Source organism: Misgurnus anguillicaudatus, chromosome 22, assembly GCF_027580225.2.
Source record: "Misgurnus anguillicaudatus chromosome 22, ASM2758022v2, whole genome shotgun sequence".
NCBI lineage: Eukaryota > Metazoa > Chordata > Actinopteri > Cypriniformes > Cobitidae > Misgurnus > Misgurnus anguillicaudatus.
Window position 1 is genome coordinate 22,521,713 of NC_073358.2, and position 4,943 is coordinate 22,526,655.

At 35.4% G+C, this 4,943-nt stretch overlaps 1 long non-coding RNA gene across 1 annotated transcript; it reads right to left on the bottom strand.

The window, feature by feature from the left end:
- Window positions 1-1,742: 1,742 nt before the first annotated feature.
- LOC129443505 (uncharacterized) lies at window positions 1,743-3,996 on the bottom strand. The gene is made up of 3 exons (XR_012365488.1): window positions 3,609-3,996; window positions 3,152-3,216; window positions 1,743-2,781 (listed from the first exon to the last, which is right to left on the bottom strand). It is a non-coding gene; the product is annotated as an uncharacterized lncRNA (long non-coding RNA).
- Window positions 3,997-4,943: the final 947 nt, after the last annotated feature.

A 4,943-nucleotide genomic window follows, 5' to 3' on the forward strand; every position in this document is an offset into this window, starting at 1 on the left:
TGGAATTCTTGTACTAAGAGAATTAATATCTTCACTTCATTTCTGCCTCCAGTGGACTTTAGTGCTTTCAAACATACCAAATTGAAATGGAAACATCTCCTCAGACATACTGTAATAATAGCCTGGAATATTTAAGAAGCTGTACTGATTAAAAGTTCCAGAATTCCAGAAAAGTTCCTAAAAAAGAATACAGAGACTTGATTTAACACAATTACTTAGAAAACCCGGTAGCGTATAATTTCTGTTTGCTCAGTGATCTGCTTTAAGACTTGGTTGATGTTTGTGCCCTTGATAAGTATTGGGACAGTAAATACACAATTGCTCTGTTTGCTGTGGAGACAGGAAATTTGTAATGGATCACTCCTTGTTGTTATGGATCAAACTGATAAAACACGTTTTGTGTGAACAATTAATGCTTTAGGAGACAGTTCATCATTTAACGCCTGTCAGACAATTGTCTCAATTTGATCACATAGATAGACAAATGTAAAGGGACACTCCACTTTTTAAAAAAAATATGCTCATTTTCCAGCTCCCATAGAGTTAAACATATGGGGCTCTATCTTACACCCGGCGCAATGCGCGACGCAAGTGTCTTTTGCTAGTTTCCACCCTGCGCAATTAAAAATTTCACGTTTAGTGCCACATTGTTTAAATAGCAAATGCATTTGCGCCCCCTTTTGCTGCCATGGGCGTTCTGATCTGAAAACGAGGTGTGTTCAGGCGCATTGTTGGCGCATTGCTATTTTGAGGCAACTAAAATAGACTACGCCATTGACCAACAGAAACCTAGTCTAAAGTCAATGGCGCAATATGTTTTTTTTAATTTAAAGAGCGCATTAGTAATATGCACCTGTAAACGGGACAACAACGCGGGTTTGCTTATCACATACATGAATGCGCAAGCAGCACAAAAATGCTTTTAAATATGAAAGATTAAAGGATTGAATGTAAAAGATTATTATTGAGTCTCTTGGACATAAATGAGGATCGGTTATGAGAAGTTAGAAGGCGTAAAGAGCTGCTTCACCTGTAGCCTGGTAAGTAAATAAATACTTTGCTTTAAACAAATGCATCTGTTTTTAAATGTTTTTTTTTTTTAAATGCTACCTCACTGATTTATTGTATATGATGACTCTGTAGCTGTGGATATGGTGAGATGAGAACCTTTTTAAGAAAGGCTTAAAAAAAACTGACGCTGTCCAAGTGCTGAAACGTGCGGGACGTTTGTAAATTCTTTATCTTCTGTTTGTTACAAATAAAGTATTTTTAGAGTACAAACCTTATCTTACATACTTGTAAAAAAAATTTTATGATATTGGATAGCCATACATTTAAATAAATTAAAAGCCTGCTTTTTTACTTCCATGACTAAAAGAAAACTGGTTTTAAAGGTTTTAATAAAAATAACAATTTCAATACAAGTGAAAAGCAACACAATTATTTAACATTAGCCTAATCTTAAACTGGGGATCTTCTTCCTTCGCTTACTTTTTCAGTTTACAAAGTCCGTCATCTAAATAGGGATTAGACATAGCGCCAGCGCAACAGGCTTTTAAAGGGGATGAGAGCTGAGACTCTCATTGGTTTATTGCACGTTACGCCGAAAATACTCCCATTACACATTAAAAAAAGGCCAACCCTTTTCGACCATGCGTTCGGCACACAAACCATTTTTCCCATCGTTAAATTAGCAAAAGTGGATTCGGACACGCCCATTTAGACGTTGTGCTGTGTGCTTACACTCTAAAAATGGTTGGGTTAAAAACAACCCAATTGGCAACCCAGCGCTGGGTAAATATTGGACAGAACACATGCTGGGTTAAAGTAACCCAGCCCGTTGGGTAACACATTTTAACCCAGCAGGTTGGGTTGTTGAAAAAACCCAACGTGTAGTCATTTTAACCATTTATGGGATTAATATTCTGGGTTTGGGTTATTCTTGCTGGGTTATTTTTATCATGTGCTTTATTGTAAATCAAGACCATTGTGAACACCAAATAAATGTTTATTTGACTGCAAAATAACTACAACAAACTCTTACATTTTTAGTTGGCAGTTGCAAAATCATTTAAAGGACTGCTTACTGACATCAAGTATAAATATATTTATTAAATATCAGAAATCATGCCTATTGAAGTAACAATGTAACAGGTTGAATCAATTTGTTTGAATTTAAGACAGAATTTGTAATTTTACAGTATATAAATGAAATACTGTAATGTACATAAACAAAACTACAGCAGTGTAAGAAAAGAAACAATGTAATTGTTAAATTAAAAGTAAAATAATTAATAGATGTGTAATGTTTTTAACAGAACAAATGTTTTAAGTTTCACAGTATGGAATGTATTTGACTAAAAATACTTACACTTTAATAATTTATACTATAATAATTTATTAAAGTTACTCCTTGCGAACAAAGATGTACAAAGGAATCGAACAGCAGAGGATTCATCCATTTGGAAAATGCACATTGCCTGGGGTTTTATTTTCAAGCAGGTAAAATGTTTTTAAACCATAGACTGTAAAAGAAATATGAAAGTAGTGTCTGTGACGTCACCCACTGGTTTGTGAAGAGCATTTTTGAAGCTTAAAGTAGGCGGTGCGTGCCGTCGCCATCTTGGGCCGAATTGCAGTTTAAGTCACTTCCGTATTGGCTCCATCAGAGAGACTGGTTGAGAAAAAAGAATCCTGCCACATGTTTCCCATGGCCAGGACGAAAGGAAAGGGTTTCGAGGATTCTGTCCAGGGAAAAAATTCCACCACATTTGTTGCAATCTACAAAACAGAAAAAAAAATTTAGTGGTCTGAACTGAATGATCAGATTTGAGTATTCAGAAAACCATATGGGCCAAGTGAATTATCCATTTTATAAAAATTATAATGCTTCCTTTTGCATCCCTGGCCGCATTACCACCACGTGTGAGATTTTTTTTCCAAAAATGCAATGGCCTGTTGTCAGTTTGTTTAAGACTTTGGTGTTACACTCCTTTAACTGTTGTGCCAACAACAAAGGCTGCAAACCACACAGACTGACAAATAGGATGATCTGACTATAAAGAATAAAGTACTGCAGAACTAAAATGTAGCAGATAATTAAGACATTCCCAATACATTTTAAATAGGAATTATTAAATGTTATACTTACTGGCTGAAGTTGTATGAAGGTCTTGCTAGCCTCATCAATGGATGGACGTTAAAACTCTGCACACTCTAGAAAAAAAGAATGGGAAAACAACATCACATCTAATCTCTGCTAAAAACATGACATATCTGATAAAGTAGTCAGCCACAGATCAAAGGGTTGGTCAATATAAATTTGAAATCACAGGAGACAACCAAAAAATATTTTGAAATGAATATAAAATAGTAACTAAATACCGCTCAATAACACATCTAAATTCATATAACACATATAAATGTTTGTTAACCGATAGTCACTTTCACGCAGCCTTCGTCTTGGTGACAAATACGTTTATGTTATCAAGTTCATATTCAAACACTTAAATTATTATTTTATTTTAAAAGAGAGGACGAAGCAATATACATATAAGACATCGGTTCTTAGAAACGCGCTGTTTCGTTTTCATTTATCGACAAGTTACCTGCCGTATCGACGGTGAATTGAGTGCTGCTTGTCCCTGCCTCTCAGTGACAGTGTAGACGCCGGCTCCGCGATCCTCCGCCGCTGGTCAAGTTAACTTGTGCTCGCGGTCTGTCTTTCCATATCGAGTGACGAGAAAGCAACTCGTTTGTCACTAAATTTAAGTTAATAGTGTCGCTATGGCTAAGGTGGGTAAACTATGCGCGTGTGTGACACAAAAAGCCGAAGTGGGGTTGCGGAGGTCGACTCGGTTCCGGTTTTGACTTGCTTTGTTAAAGGCTTACAGAAATTGTCATGAGTTAATAAATCAACCGTGTGATAGGGATTTTATAGCATCGATTTTAATAATTTTATTAATATGCCATATTAAACATCTTAGAACGATTATTTAAGTCAATTTGTGTAAATGGCGATCTGAGGTAACATTCGTCATTCCTCTAAATTACACCCGTCGTCTTAGTGTGTATAAATGAACAAGTTGCTGTCTCGCAAAATGTTATAATCTTGTTTATATTCATGAAATGTTCACAAAAACATATAAACTTACCTTGAAACAACTGAAGAGTTTGGTTCCAAAACGCAATAAATCCATTTTGACAAATTTTGGTAAAAACGTGTTTTCTATACCAAGAAAGTGACAAGATGAAAACAACTATTTTCTGTTACAAACTTTCACACAGCATCTTTAGGTTATAAAAACATAAAAAATTCAAATCCATAAGTTGATTTTCAAAGATTTATTATAAAAACGGATTATTTTTTCCACAAAATGCAATAAATCCATGACAAGTTTTTATTCAAAATGCTATAAATCTATTGAATCAATAGCCTATATAAATGTGCATTCATCTTTGCCATGTTATATTCATTTAGTTGACTAGTTGTACACACTTATTGAAAATATAAACATTAATGTTATTAATCAAAACACTTACTTTGTCATATTAAGATCACTGTCATTGCGGTTACTTGACGTCTTCGCTTAACGTCTTTCACAGCGATCGACTGTAAAATGTTTTTGGTCCTGCTCGATTTTCGTTGACTTTGAGTAAAATTATGGAAAGTTTTTCATAAGATCCTCTGGGGTCAATGTGTTAGCATGAGAAGCTTGATGCTGTCGGGAGAACAAGCACCCGTCTCCCGAGTGCCTCTCAGGGAAATTGTTAGATGCTGATGGCTTACGTTTCTTTCCCGTCACAGAAAACCATCACAGGTTTAGCGATGCAATTAAAGTATTATTTTGTTTTGTTTGTTGATCACGTAGTACAAAGTAGATGAGGAAAACCAGGACTCCGTGTACTACGCGCGTCCGCCATTGTTTGTTTACATTGCGTGA